Source organism: Helianthus annuus, chromosome 1, assembly GCF_002127325.2.
Source record: "Helianthus annuus cultivar XRQ/B chromosome 1, HanXRQr2.0-SUNRISE, whole genome shotgun sequence".
Lineage (NCBI taxonomy): Eukaryota > Viridiplantae > Streptophyta > Magnoliopsida > Asterales > Asteraceae > Helianthus > Helianthus annuus.
Genome location: NC_035433.2, coordinates 74,695,744 through 74,711,772, shown reverse-complemented (window position 1 = coordinate 74,711,772; position 16,029 = coordinate 74,695,744). Strand labels below are relative to the sequence as shown.

The 16,029-nt window shown below is 35.8% G+C and overlaps 9 non-coding genes across 9 annotated transcripts; 3 read left to right on the top strand and 6 right to left on the bottom strand.

Moving 5' to 3' along the window:
* Positions 1 to 2,651: 2,651 nt before the first annotated feature.
* Positions 2,652 to 2,724, top strand: TRNAV-UAC. Its single transcript has one exon. It is a non-coding gene; the product is annotated as a tRNA-Val (tRNA).
* A 347-nt stretch (positions 2,725 to 3,071) lies between these two features.
* LOC118483161 lies at positions 3,072 to 3,173 on the bottom strand. The gene has a single exon (XR_004869718.1). It is a non-coding gene; the product is annotated as a U6 spliceosomal RNA (small nuclear RNA).
* Positions 3,174 to 4,469: 1,296 nt separating this feature from the next.
* LOC118482961 lies at positions 4,470 to 4,572 on the bottom strand. The gene has a single exon (XR_004869377.1). It is a non-coding gene; the product is annotated as a U6 spliceosomal RNA (small nuclear RNA).
* A 1,636-nt stretch (positions 4,573 to 6,208) lies between these two features.
* Positions 6,209 to 6,279, bottom strand: TRNAG-GCC. The gene has a single exon. It is a non-coding gene; the product is annotated as a tRNA-Gly (tRNA).
* Positions 6,280 to 7,854: 1,575 nt separating this feature from the next.
* On the bottom strand, positions 7,855 to 7,925 carry TRNAG-GCC. Its single transcript has one exon. It is a non-coding gene; the product is annotated as a tRNA-Gly (tRNA).
* A 4,570-nt stretch (positions 7,926 to 12,495) lies between these two features.
* Positions 12,496 to 12,568, top strand: TRNAV-UAC. The gene has a single exon. It is a non-coding gene; the product is annotated as a tRNA-Val (tRNA).
* Positions 12,569 to 13,498: 930 nt separating this feature from the next.
* Positions 13,499 to 13,601, bottom strand: LOC118483153. Its single transcript, XR_004869699.1, has one exon. It is a non-coding gene; the product is annotated as a U6 spliceosomal RNA (small nuclear RNA).
* A 1,630-nt stretch (positions 13,602 to 15,231) lies between these two features.
* TRNAV-UAC lies at positions 15,232 to 15,304 on the top strand. The gene has a single exon. It is a non-coding gene; the product is annotated as a tRNA-Val (tRNA).
* A 352-nt stretch (positions 15,305 to 15,656) lies between these two features.
* Positions 15,657 to 15,758, bottom strand: LOC118483160. Its single transcript, XR_004869717.1, has one exon. It is a non-coding gene; the product is annotated as a U6 spliceosomal RNA (small nuclear RNA).
* Positions 15,759 to 16,029: the final 271 nt, after the last annotated feature.

Sequence of the window (16,029 nt, the reverse complement as noted above, 5' to 3'; positions counted from 1 at the left end):
GTTCACCACTTCCTTGTATAAGGAGCAACTACCAACCTCCATAGAACAGGCCTTGAATTCAAAAAATTGGAAAAACGCTATGGAAACAGAAATGAAGGCACTCAAAAGAAATGATACATGGGAAAAATGTGTTCTCCCCTTAAGAAAAAGACCAGTAGGATGTCGTTGGGTCTTTACAATCAAACACAAAGCTGATGGAACCATTGAAAGATATAAAGCTCGACTCGTAGCTAAAGGCTACACCCAAACATATGGGATTGATTATTCCGAAACTTTTTCACCTGTTGCTAAAATTGACACTATTCGTGTCCTTTTCTCCATCGCTGCAAACGAAGGATGGCCCCTTCATCAATTTGACGTCACAAATGCTTTTCTACATGGAGAATTAAAAGAAGAAGTTTACATGGAGGCTCCCCCCGGTTTTGCCAAAGACTTTAAAGCTAATGAAGTGTGTAGATTAAAAAGGACCCTGTACGGTCTTAAACAATCCCCTCGGGCCTGGTTTGGCAGATTTACATTAGCAATGAAATGATATGGCTTCCGGCAAAGCAATTCTGACCACACACTTTTCCTCAAACAAACAGGTAAATTTGTAACTTGTTTAATTATATACGTTGAGGATATGATTATTACAGGTAATGATGAAGAAGAAATTAAGAAGTTAAAGAAAAGTCTTTTCACCAAGTTCAAAATGAAAGATTTAGGAAGACTGAAGTACTTTTTTGGGATTGAAGTTCTTAGATCTCAACAAGGGATTTTCATATGTCAGAAAAAATATATTCTTGATCTCCTTGCTGAGATAGGGATGCTTGACTGCAAACCAGTTGACACTCCCATAATGACCAACCAGAAACTCTGCATAGAAAAAGGAAAAGATTTGGCAGACAAGGAAAAGTATCAACGATTGGTGGGCAAACTTATATATCTTTCACATACCCGCCCTCATTGCATACGCAGTAGGAGTTGTCAGTCAATTCATGCACCGACCACAAACTAATCACATGGATGCAGTTCTAAGGATCATAAAGTACCTTAAAGGGACTCCTTAAAGGGACTGTAGGCCATGGGATTTTGTTTCGGCCAAACAGACACTTGAAGATTCAGGCCTATACAGACGCAGACTGGGTAGGAAACAAAGATGATCGGAGATCTACTTCGGGATACTTTACTTTGGTTGGTGGAAACTTAGTTACATGGAAAAGCAAAAAACAAAAGGTTGTCGCCTTGTCTAGCGGTGAAGCAGAATTCCGAGGCATTGCACGAGGATTAGCAGAAGTTCTTTGGATACACAAACTTTTATCAGAGATTGGTTTTCCCCAAACTGAGCCCAGTAAAATCATGTGTGATAATCAAGCCGCCATACAGATTTCAGAAAATCCTATCCAACACGACCGTACAAAGCATGTGGAAGTTGATAGACATTTCATCAAAGAAAAGCTCGAAGCAAAGATTGTAGAACTCCCATTTATCCCCTCTAAAGATCAACTTGCAGACATTCTAACCAAGGCCGTCAACGGAAAATTGTTCAACAGTTGCCTCAACAAGTTGAGCTTCGGAGACCCTACTACTCAACTTGAGGGGGAGTGTTAGAAAATAAAATTATAGGATCAGAAATTATTCATCATTTCCTTTTTTTAGGAGATTTCCTGCATCATATTAGCTCAATCATTTAGCCGTTAGGATCTCATCCAGCTCATATTTCCATTTTTTTTATTCCTGTATCCCTATATATTGGGGCTGTTTGTGTTTACAATATAAGTTTTTCTGATCAAAGTGAATAGTTGGTATTTGAAATCACACATTATACGTCTTATTTCGTTAGTAAATTACTTTATATCTTACATGAAATGCAGACATGTAGTTTGTATACATTGTTGGGTTTTTGACATATGCATCATATATTTTTTTGTTTTGTTAAAGACACATGTGCATGCCTGCATGTTTTTTAGAAAATGTATACATTTGCATCTATATGTGCAAAACATATATATTTGAATTTTTATTAATAATGTGAATTGCATCAAATACCAAAGGGTTTGTAAGCTAACGGTTTCGGTGTGTACATAATTATATTTCTCCCCAAGTGGTTGCCGGTTCTAATTCCATAGTGGACAAAGGTGTAGAATTAGGAATATGAAGAGTTATAAAATAAAACATTACTTTCATATCTCATTATGCCTTTTCATTTGAACTCTCAATCCTTTCTTTTGAATCCCTAAGAGACGTCCGACTTTCGATGAACGAGAAGTCAGCAAAGAACCATGTTTTCTATAGCATGGTAAGTAGCCACACTCAATTTCCATCAAATGTGTGCCCTTGCCAAAGACCTAACCGAAGAAGCTGTACTGGACCAATCAAATGCATGCCCTTGCCAAAGACCAAACCAGTCGTTAGTTGGTATTCTGAAAATCACTCGTACATGCACATATAAAATAAAGGTTGAAGAAATGTTACTTTATATATCTATTTGCACCACGAAAATCGCAATAAAGGTATTTGATCCACATAGATTTTACACACCTGTAACTATTAACTTTTGATGAATACCGTTCTAAAAATAAAACCATGGTTGCTTCTATAGTATTTCGTCAACATACATAGTTAAAATTGTCATTATTTGAGATTACGTTGGCTAACATTCAACATAAGATGTTTCTGTGGTGTAGTGGTTATCACGTTTGCTTTACACGCAAAAGGTCTCCGGTTCGATCCCGGGCAGGAACATTTGCAACTACTTTTTTTTTTCTTAAAAAAGGAAAAGCTAATGCACCAATTTAACTACAGAAGCAGAAAAACGAACTACTAGACAAAAAATATGCAGACATCTGATCTTATGTGATTGCATACAGATTAGATACGGATTTTGAATATTTCATTTTGAAATTAACGTTTCGGCGAAGACGACGACTGGAGAAGCCGGGCCATACTAATCAATTAGAATGCTGGATCCATGAACTCATGTAGAAATAGTTAGCTCACAACAGTGTTGATGGAACACGACGATGAAATGCGAGAATGAAATAAGGGTTTACACAAGGACAACGAAAAAACGAAGAGGCAACGAAGAAGAAAAAAATTTGGACCATTTCTCGATTTGTGCGTGTCATCCTTGCGCAGGGGCCATGCTAATCTTCTCTGTATCATTCCAATTTTATCGGATGTCCCAAGGGGACGAAATCCATTGCTCAGCCTGGTTATACATGCCGGCCACAACTTCATCTCTGGGCCGATGGACAAACTGAGTCAGACAGGATCTCGTAATGTGAAGTTAATCAAACTGCATAGTTAAGGGAAAACACACTGAATCCCACTATTAAAAAAAAAACCCATTTGTTTCTGCTAAGACCATGGTTGCAAAAGTCGCTAGGCGCTCCCTAGTCGGTCGCCCGGGGAGTTGAGAGTACTCGGCCTAGGCGGAGAGTACTCGGGGAGTACTCGGACATGTTAATTTATAAAGAAATTAGTTTTTGGAAATTAAATATACGTCAAATAACATACATTTACTTATATCTATAAAAAATACGTGAAAATGGTATTCATTCTTTAATATGATAGGCATAGAAATTATGTTTTGTTATTTTTTAAGTCAAACTCGGCCCGGGTTAACCTACTAGATACGATTTTGGCCGAGGTTGACCGCATTTGACCGATTCCGAGTAATTAGGCGGAGTTAGAGAAAGTCGCCTCGGCGACCTACCTTGTAGCGACTACTCGGAGAGTACTCGGCCTTGGAAACCTTGTTTTACAACCATGGCTAAGACATACTTCCGTAATCACAGTGAACACAAAATGTTTATTACAAGAAAACTATTGCATTAAACAGCACACCTGACCCGTTTTAACCTGCTTTCACCCATTACCGAACTCACCATTTTGACACAAGTGTATGAACTAACTATAAGTTTTGATCCTAGTCCGTGTAACACCAGTCAACCTGACAGACTCTCGTTAAGGGAACTAATCAACTATTCTGTATTTACGAAAAATTTATACACAAAATACTACCATTTCTAGCACCTTTTGTCTTTGGATGTTTTTTATTCCTTGAATCACTAGAAGCAGCCTCTCTATCATCTGCAATAGAGGTAAGGTTTGATCCCATCCGACGCTCCTCAGACCCTGCTAATGAGAAGATACTCAACCAAAACGCATCCAGTAACCAAAATGTCAAACGCGGTGTTTCACCATAACCACTGTCAGTATTACTAATTTAGTATCAAAGTCATCATGATCGACAAACTAAATATTGACCTTGCCTAACACACAGGTTTAGAAGTTACATGTTTTTCACCTAAACAAATCCCACAGTTCTTACAAAAATTAATGTAGAAAATACTTGATTGAATTTTAGCAAATAGAGTATGTATCATGAAACATGACGATGAAGTACGAAACGAAACAATAGGGCGATCACAACAGTGTCGAATGAAACATGACGATGAAGTAGGAAACGAGAAAACGATTGGGAAAAAAATTTGGACCATTTCTCGATTTGTGCGTGTCATCCTTGCGCAGGGGCCATGCTAATCTTCTCTGTATCGTTCCAATTTTATCGGATGTCCCCGAAGGGACGATTAACGTTCCTCACCCAGGCTATACATACCATCCACAGCTTCATCTTTCAGCCGATATGGGACGAACTGAGTCAGGCAGGATCCTGTTACTAATGCAAGTTTGGTCTATTGTGACAATATTAGTGCTATCTACATATCGGGTAATCCTGTCCAACATCAATGTACAAAAAACATAGAGTTGGATATTCATTTTGTGTGTGAACTTGTTCAACGTGGTGCAATTTGAGTCCTTCATGTTCCAGCCCGATCTCAGGTTGCAGATATATTCACAAAAGGATTACCCAAGGTCCTATTTGACGACTTCCGTTCTAGTTTAAGCATTCGGCCTCCTCTCGCTTTGACTGCCGGGTGTAATAGATAATATAAAATAGGAATGTAGATATCTTATAAATGGATGTATATCTCTCCCTAAAAAAAGGAGATATTTGTGTATTCTTATATATTGTGATTATCAATGAGAAGAGGGCAAGTTCTCTCAATTCTATCAACATCAATTTGTTTCTGTTAAGACATAATTTTGTATTCACACTGAACATATAATGTTTATTACAAGAAAATTATTGCATTAATCAGCACACCTGACCCGTTTTAACCTGCTTTCACCCATTACGAACTCGCCGTTTTGACAAAAGTGTATGAACTAACTAGAAGTGTTGTATCTAGGAAAATCTACACACAAAATACTACCATTTTTAGAACTTTTTGTTTTTGATGTTGGTGATTCCCTAAATCACACACTATGCTACCTGGATACAATAGAATAGAATTCTGAAGCCAGGGGTCTCATGACTCTCATTGGAAACAACCTTTCTATTTACCCAACCCATAAATCATGATATGTGCGGAACAAGGAACTAAACAAAAGTATGTTTGGAGTCTGCGAGGAAACGGTAGATCATCTGTTAGTGGGCTACTGGGCTGCACCTACGCCAAAACTGTTTGGTGGTTCATATGTGTCTGGACCAAAGTTACACTTCCAGACAGCTTTGACTCGGTGAAACAGATATTAAAACATTTCCTAGACATCAATAAGGATGAGAAGATTTTTGAAGGTTATCTATGCTATCGCCCTCATGATGCTTTGGAGCATTTTGGCGCAGAAGGAATGAAAAGGTTTTTAATGCTGAAAATCTCTCAACAACCTGATAGAGGAGATCGAAGCCGAAACATACTGGTGGATGGAAAAAAGAACAAAAATCGTTGGCGGGGACATGGATAAATGGAGTAATTTTGAAGATTTCCAATTTGTTTAGCCTCTGTATGGTTCTGTCTTTTTTGGTTTAGGCCTTGTTTGGCAATAGTTATCATGTACTGTCCCTTTAAGCAGCTTGCTTGATGGCTGGAGTTTTTGGTTTTAATGGATTCCCTTTTGCTGGCCAAAAAAAAGATATAGATTTTGAAGGTTTCACGGCGAAGACTACCGGAGAAGTCACACGTTGGACGAACTGAGTAGTCGATGAAGTAAAAAACTAATCTGGACCCGTTTTAGACTAAATTCCAAGTGTTGGACAGTAACCAAAAAAACAAAAAAAAAAAAAAAGAAAGAACATGCTCAGAATCGATTCTTAATTCGAAAGACCGAACAGTTGTGACGACCCAACATCACAATGAGCGTTGCTTCATCATTGCAAAGATGCACCAGCCGGGAATCGAACCCGGGTCTGTACCGTGGCAGGGTACTATTCTACCACTAGACCACTGGTGCTTCATGCATATTCATCGTGTGATTATTGTTATGACTTATTATTTTAAGTTCCAGCTTATAAATTTGAGCATGATGCTGCAACATATAATCTATTAATCTGGTGAAATTGCAGTGCAATGCATATGGTAAAACACACAAGTTAGAACTTTAGACCATGTCTGGGTTTAAACTGAATAGTTCCAGGTGAGTTGTTGGTCGAACGAGCACTACATTTAGCTAAAGTTCTAAACGAAACATGTTGTGTCAACCCATCTGGTTCACAGGTTGGCCCTTTATTTTTAAATAAAATATTCAGAATAGATTGTGTAAAAGCTTTAGGTTGTGGGTGGTATTATATACTAAAACAAAACAATAAAAAATGGCACGCGAATAAAGTTTTGGGGTAGTATAGATCATGTGTGTTTTCACAATAAAAAATGGCACGTGAAAAGTTTTCACTACATCTGTGCTTCTCGAGTCGACTTGCCTCCGTAATTGTCTTCATGTGTGTTTTCACGTACAATTCAAAAAGGCAGGAACTAGAAAAAGGAAAATTAGTCTTCATGTGTGTCACAATTTTTTACATATCAAGTACTAAATCGTTCTGATCAACAAAAGTAAACCAAAAATCGTAAAAGTAATTTTTTTAATCATAATAGACAATTAGAGACCCCCCCCGGCTGAGCGCCATAGCCTTATATACAAAGTTAGTTTACCATTGTCTCACCTTTTTTTTGTTCTAAAGTTTGACAAAGGCGGGGAAGACGCTTTCTTTGTGAGCTGTTACAATGGTGGGTCGGGTCAAGTTGACCCATAAACGTTTTGTGCCTTCTTTTTAATTTCTTGTTCCTAATGGGTCATGTCGAGTAATCTTTTTAATACAGATCAAGTCCGCTTGGATACACGTAATTTTTTTTTTATTTATCATAACTATATGTTAAAAATAATTACAATACAATGTTACTATTACAATAATAATATAATCATCTAAACAAATAAAATTAGGATGTTTATGCGCATGTGTTGTATCTTGTTTACTGCGGATGAACAATTAAAGCATAATGGTTAGAGGTGATAATTGGTCAACACCAACCAGAATAGCAACTGAAATTGGAACTGAAAATATGTTCTCGAAAACAGATCCGTTGAAGAAAGTGGACCTAATCAAGGTGCTGATTCACTCATTGGCGCTGGTTGCAGCGAATGTTTGAATGGCAATTGGCATTGGCGCTGGTTGCAGCGAATGTTTGAATGGCAATTAGGGCTGGAACAGATGTAGCAATCGAAGCCGCAGATGTAGTGTTGATTAATGTCAACAGAACATGTTAAAGTACAAAATAAAAAATTCTTCACCAAGTTCATTAGGAAAAAGAATCAGCTGGGAGTTTTGGGTAACGGACACGAATACATTCTGATCGGAAGTAGCTGTTGGGGTAAAGGTTAAAAAAGAATGCTCAGAATCGCTTATCATTTATGTATACATTTTTTAAGGGGAAAAGGTAAAAAAGGATTGCTCAGAACCGCTTCATAATTCGAAAGATCGAACAGCTGTGATGACCCAACATCACAACGAGCGCAACTTCTTCATTGCAAGTGTGCACCAGCCGGGAATCGAACCCGGGTCTGTACCGTGGCAGGGTACTATTCTACCACTAGACCACTGGTGCTTCATGATTATCTTCTGGGTGATGTTTATTATGATCTATTAAGCACCAGCTTGTAAATGATACATTAATTTGAGCATGATATTGCAACATATAATCTGGAAATTGCAGTACAATTCATTTGGTAAAACACAAAAGCTAATAATCTAGATCATGTTTGAGTTTAGACTAAATAGTTCAGGACAAGTTTTTGGTCGAACGAGTACTACTACATTTAGCTAAAGTGCGAAATGAAACATGCTGTGTCAACTCATCTGGTTCTCATGTTGGCCCTTTATTTTTAAAGAAAATACTCAGGATAGATTGCCTTAAATAATGGGTGCGTCAATAAAGTTTTGAAGCTCCGGGTAGTAAGAAAAAAACACTTGAATCGACTTCTCTCTTCATGTCTGTGGCTCATCTCTGCTTCTCGAGAGTCAAGTCAACTTGAAGAGTAGACTTCAGTGGCGGATCTAGGATTCCGACCAAGCGGGAACGTTTTATAAATAAGCGGTAACGAAATCGAAAAAACGTCAAATTTTTCCAAAATTTACACTAAAAATGTCAAAAATTTTCCGACCAAGCGGTAGCGGAGGCTACCCCTTGATACACTATACATCCGCCCCTGGTAGACTTCCCTCCGTATTTTAGTCTTCATGTGTGTCTTCACATACAGTCTGGAAGAAGTAATTTATGATAAGGTGTTTGAGTTGTGTTCTACTCAAACAAGTCAAATAAAAAAAAAGCTAAAGGGAAACTAGTCAAACGGGTAAACAGGTTAAAGCATACAATTATACAACTAACTATAAGTTTTTAATCAATAAAAGCAAGTTAAAAATCGTAAAAGTACTTCTTTTACTCATAATAGACAATTAGTCACAACCCTGTACCCGCCCAGCACTATAGCCTTACAACCCATACCAAAAATTACATGTTCCGACTGTTACCCGCCTCAACGATACAAAGGAGAGGAAGATGCTTTCTTGTGAAACGTTACTATGGTGGGTGAGGTCAAGTTGATCCATAAACGCTTTGTGCCTTCTTTTGAATTTCTTGTTTTTAATGGGTCAAACAGGGTAATCTTTTTAGGAATATTGGATTTTAATAATCCCAACTATGCGTCATTAGCCGCCAACAGATCCAACTTTAAAAATAACCACTGGCAGAATTAAGTAATTTTTTCACAAGGACTTCATCTTCAAGAGTTGAGCCAAGACTCTTGAATTTGGTTCGTACACTCGAAAGCTTTCCGGCAAACTCCTCTATGGAGTCAGACTCCTTCATCTGCAATCCTTCTAGTTCACTACTAGGGCCGGCAATTTTACACGAATACACGACACGAACCTACACGAAGTTAACAGGTATCGTGTATGGCCTTAACAGGTATCGTGTACCAAACAGGTAGACACGAGATTACCTGTTAATTTTCGTGTATTAACAGGTTAAATACCTGTTTACCTGTTAATACCCGTTAGTACACGATAAGAAATTAAATTAAATAAAACTCAGCAGCCATGTGCGTGTGGGTTCCTTAATTCCTTTCTATTTCATTCCTAATTCAATTAAAAAAATAAAACCTTAAACTCCCTCTGTAACTCTCAGATAGCATGTCGTGTTCGTGTTAACAGGTAATTTTCGTGTATAACAGTCGAACAGTCGTGTTAACAGGTATTAACAGGTAATTTTCGTGTAATCGTGTCGTGTTCGTGTTCATGTTCGTGTTTGAAAAAAAAAAGACACGATAAGTTATCGTGTCGTGTTCCTGTATGGGATTTCGTGTATCGTGTCTTATCGTGTCGTGTCTTATCGTGTACGGGTATACACGATATGCCAGCCCTATTCACTACGCAAGGTCATTAGTTGAGCCTTTATGTTTGTTTATGTTTGTTCAATCATGTTAATTTATGTTTGTTTATGTTTATTCACCTCATAAAAATGTTTGACCCATTAAAATGATCGAATCGCTCTTCTCGTTAACATAAAAAATGGATGAAGTTAACCCAGTGGACTAAAATGGCAACGGTGAAACCTTTTTGGACCCACATGCGAAAAATGAAACATTTGGACTAAACTGTCAAAATGACCCAAACCACAGGGACAAGAATGGCATTTAACTCAAATAGATAAAAAGAAACTCCGCAACATGGCGTTCATTCACCTCATTCATACCTATCCTAGGGTTGTCCTTGCATATAGGCCTGTAAATGAACCGAACGAACACGAACATAGACATGTTCGTTCATTTAACTTTAACTGAACACGAACATATAATCGAACACATTTTTATGATCGTGTTTGTTTAATAAGAAATCAAACATGTTCATGTTCGTTCGTTTAAAGCCTAAACGAACAGTTCATGAACATAAACGAACACAAACGAACAATTCACGAATATAAACGAACACAAAAGAACATAAACAAAAAAAATTAACTAGACGTATTTGAATAAACATAAACAAACATAAATTAACATGATTGAACAAACATAAACAAACATAAATTAACATGATTGAACAAACATAAACGTATAAAAATGAACGTAATTGAACAAATATAAACAATCACAATTTAACATTAGTGAACACAAACAAACAACTCTAATATATTACAATTCATCTGAAAACACGTCTAAATTAGGGTTCATGGATACTAAATTTAAGTAGTTTTTATAAAAATTTTAAAATTTCATTTTTATTACTAGAAAACTCAATTACTAATTAGTTAAATTTATAAAAGTAGTCAGAAAACCTAATATTTATATAAATATAACTATTTACGTGTTTACTAAAATTTAAACGAACGTTCACGAACATAAATGAACGAACAAAAGGTGTGTTCATGTTCGTTTCATTTAATTAAACGAACAAAACTTTTTGTTCGTGTTCGTTCGTTTATTAAACAAACGAACATAAACGAACTTCCCGTCGAACAAGTTCACGAACAGTTTATGAGCGTTCGGTTCGTTTACAACCCTATAGACAAAACGGTTTTTGGATTGAAAAGCCATGCATGTGAGAGTAGAGGAAAGAATTTGTTAATATTAATAATAACTTTACGAATTCAAATTAAGAAACTACGAGAGGCTTAAAGTTAGCATAACCCAATCACAAATTTCTTGTATGGCTAAAGTAGAAATCATTTATTTTAGTCTCAAACCTGTAGAAAAAGATCGTGGGGTACATTGTTTCATCAGAGTTCCACATGATCAAAAAATTAATGTAAAATCATCGGTTATATTTCTATTGTTATTATTGTCTATATGAATACAAACTCACGATGAACAGTGTTTTAGTGATTTTGTTCAATATTATTTTTCTTTTAAGTTTTTATTATTTTATTCTTTTATTACTTTATTTGATTTTAATAATTTGTTTTCTCATATCACTTTTAAGATATGATCAGAGTATCCGTTATTAAACAAAATTATCTATATGAATACAAACTCACGATGAACACTGTTTTAATGATTTTGTTCAATATTGTTTTTCTTTTAAGTTTTTATTATTTTATTCTTTTATTACTTTAATTGATTTTAATAATTTGTTTTCTCATATCACTTTTAAGATATGATGAGAGTATCCGTTATCAAACAAAATACTATATGAATACAAACTCACGATGAACAATGTTTTAATGATTTTGTTCAATATTGTTTTTCTTTTAAACAAACTCACGATGAACAACAGTGTTTTAATGATTTTGTTCAATATTGTTTTTCTTTTAAGTTTTTATTATTTTATTCTTTTATTACTTTAATTGATTTTAATAATTTGTTTTCTCACATCACTTTTATGAATCCGTAATCAAACAAAATACCATAAAAATGAATGCATATCGGTATCTATGTTCAGTTTATCGAAAACATTAACAATAAAATTAAATATTGGTATCGACTGATACAGATGTTGTTTAATTGGTTTCAATCCAGTTTGGTACGACAACGATACAACGTCCACTTTCGAAAAAAAATATGGCAATGTTTAAATAAAATAAACAAAGAATGCAAACGAACATAACCGATATCAACTGAACAAGATCAGTAACGATGTTTTAAGGTTTTATTATTTTATTCTTTTATTACTTTAATTGATTTTAATCATTTGTTTTCTCATATTAGTTTTAAGATACGATCAAAGTATCCGTTATCAAACAAAATACCATAAAAATGAATGCCTACTGGTACCTATGTTGTTCGATTCAGTTTGGTACGCTATCATAACAATAGGGTGTCAGTTTATCAAAAACATTAACAATAAAATTAAATATTGGTACCGATTGATACAGATGTTGTTAAATTGGTTTCAATTCGGTTTGGTACGACAACGAATCCGTTCTCGAAAAAAATATTGCAATGTTGAAATAAAATAAACAAAGAATGCAAACAAACATAACCGATATCAACTAAACAAGATCAGTAACGGTATTTATATTCATTTTTATTGTTTTCGACTGATGTAATGTTTTCTCTTTGGAATAATACTATAGCAAATGTCGATGCCATAACAAACCAAATTAATACCGACTGATTCCCGCCGCAAAGCGCGGGGGACTCTCACTAGTTTGAGATTACTTTAGACAGTAGCTGCCATAAGTTGTTTCTGTGGTGTAGTGGTTATCACGTTTGCTTTACACGCAAAAGGTCTCCGGTTCAATCCCGGGCAGAAACATCTAAAGATACGTTTTTGTCATAAAAAAAGCTAAGGGTAGGCGGTATGGTTTGTTTGAGTTAGGGTGTTTGAGTTTTCTCTACCCAATAATAGCATGTCATGTCAACTTCCCATTCTACTCCTCATTTTACACTCAATCACTAGGTATGGTTCAAACACCCCTCAATTAAAAAAACTCATCGATGACTATACACCGAAATCAACCCTCCCCACTCAACTCAACGATGGACCCGGTGTGGTTCACCGATCGGTGACCCCCATCCCCGAATGAGGTCCCCGCAACCATACCGCCTGCCCTAATAGTTGGCCGGATTCATTTAGATAAACAGCACAACTTAAAATTTGATATATTTGAAACCATCATAAGATCCAGAGAAAGAGATCACACACAGTTTCCGCAAATTGTAAGTTATTTGTGTTCATTAAGAAATTGTGAAATAATTTCATCAAACCTCCATATAACAGAGTTAATTTCACAAATTTGACATCATTACAAGGTCTTTTAGATACAGATTAGATATAAATTTTGAAGATTTCATTTTGAAATTTGAAATTAAAGTTTTGGTGAAGACAACGACCGGATAAGTCGATTGAAACAAATTTGGAACCATTTATCGATTTGTGTTTGATATCCTAGCCATGCTAATCTTCTTTGTATCGCTCTGAAGGGACGATAACCATTGCTCAGCTCGGCTATACGTAGAAGTCAGAAGTTCATTAAAGATAAAGAATTTCAGTGTACTTCATTGGTCCTCATGATGTAAGTTTAGAACCTTAAGTGAATGATGAAGAATAAAAAACGTTCGATCCATGACCCCATGTAAAAATAGGCCGCTGACAACAGTGTTGAAGTACAACGAGAAAACAAAGAAGAACAAAATTTGGAACATTTCTCGTGATCGAGACCCTTTTCGTGAAAAGGAAGAAGAAAAAAATTTGGACCATTTCTCGATTTGTGCGTGTCATCCTTGCGCAGGGGCCATGCTAATCTTCTCTGTATTGTTCCAATTTTATCGGATGTCCCCTAAGGGACAATAAACATTGCTCAGCCTGGCTATACATACCATTTACAACTTCATCTCTGGGACGAACTGAGTGAGATAGGATCTTGTAATGTGAAGTGCATGTGGAAAAAATGTTTCGGTGTACAAATAAATACCTGCAACTTGGATTACAGATTGACGATGACAGATGGAGACCATGTTTTATTTCAATTTGTTTTACGGGACGTATATTATTACTTTTATGATAAAATATGTATTAAAGTATTAAACCATAAAACACGTAAAAGCATTCAAGTTAAAAATGCAGAGCAAAGCATTCGAAGGCGTAGTTTGATGAATACCCCTCAAATGCAAACCAAGACGAAAAGGGTAACTCGCGTATGGAATGCCCACTCTTGCGCAAGGAAGGTTTAGTGTTTATCTGAGAACGAAGAAAACAACAGGAAAATATATTTGGACCCGGGGTTGGTTACAACACCAAGAACAATTATTTGCTACACATGGAAGAATGATGCGTCAAGCGTTCAAACTACATGATTTGACCAGCTTTTTATTTCAGGAGATACGACTTATATGAGACGACATCTTGAAACGTTATCAATTATGTGACATTTATGTAAGAATATGAAAGACTTAATTGATTATTATTGAATGAGTAGGTTACAATATATAGGGATTACGAGTAACCCTAGAAACCTAACTGAGCCCGTGGGCCCATAGTCTAATAATTTATACCTTAGGAATAATGTTTAGGTAATGTTCTTTCATTACATATGGTAAACGAATAATAATTTCATAACATATTTTACACATATGTACTGCACCAAAAAAGAAGGATCTTGTAGCCACAAGAAGTATTAAATGGGAGATTAACTTATCCATGCTACTAAGTTTATACAGTACAAAATTAATTAAAACCTACCAAGTGCAAAAAGATTGTAAATTCAACATAAAATGATATATAAAATGCATTAAGAACGTATGAAACTGAAGTAAAGCAAACAATATTCAGTGTAAGTTGTATTAAGTTATCAAAACAAGTGGAGCTAATAGATTACAAGAGTCGTTATTACTAAGACATAATTATGTTATCATCTTTGACACATAATTGTTTGTTGAAAGAAATTTATCACTTCAATCAGCATGCCTGGCCCGTTTTAACCTGCTTTGACCCATTACCAAACCCGTCATATTGGCACGAGTGCATGAACTAGCTAGAACTTTTCGTCCTAGCACGTGTAACACAAGTCGACCAGACAGCCTCTCGTTAAGCAAACTAATCAACAATTCTGTATTTACGATATATTTATCAAAACTACCTAATGTACAAAAGCATGCAATCTGACATGAACAAATGTAACTTAAATCATAAGTAAATAAGCGTATTCAGTCTGGAATTCAACCAGATATCACGAGTCATTTTAAGCATCATAATGTGTTACTAAGCAAAAAATTGGGCAGATTCATTACTTGAAATATAGTTAACAGAATAGCTAGTAAGATGTCACAATAATAAACTAAAAAACTGAAACTCATAGGTTTTACATACCTTTTAAATATTAAATTTCATGAAGGCCTCCTTCACTGGTATTTCGTCAATTTGCATAGTTACAATTGTCTTAATTTGAGAATACTTTTAGATAATAGATGACATAAGATGTTTCTGTGGTGTAGTGGTTATCACGTTTGCTTTACACGCAAAAGGTCTCCGGTTCGATCCCGGGCAGCAACAGCAAGAAATGTTTTTTTTTTTTGCTCTTAAAAAAAGAAAAGCTAATGCACCAATTTAACTACAGAAGCAGAAAAACAAACTACTAGACCAAAAATATGCAGACATCTGATCTTATGTGATTGCATACAGATTAGATACAGATTTTGAATATTTCATTTTGAAATTAATGTTTTGGCGAAGACAACGACTGGAGAAGCCGGGCCATACTAATCAATTAGAATGCTGGATCGTTGAACTCATGTAGAAATAGTTAGCTCACAACAGTGTTGATGGAAACACGACGATGAAATGCGATAATGAAATAAGGGTTTACGCAACGACAACGAAAAAACGAAGAGGCAACGAAGAAGAAAAAAATTTGGACCATTTCTCGATTTGTGCGTGTCATCCTTGCGCAGGGGCCATGCTAATCTTCTCTGTATCATTCCAATTTTATCGGATGTCCCAAGGGGACGAAATCCATTGCTCAGCCTGGTTATACATGCCGGCCACAACTTCATCTCTGGGCCGATGGACAAACTGAGTCAGACAGGATCTCGTAATGTGAAGTTAATCAAACTGCATAGTTAAGGGAAAACACACTGAATCCCACTATTAAAAAAAAAAACCATTTGTTTCTGCTAAGACATACTTCCGTAATCACAGTGAACACAAAATGTTTATTACAAGAAAACTATTGCATTAAACAGCACACCTGACCCGTTTTAACCTGCTTTCACCCATTA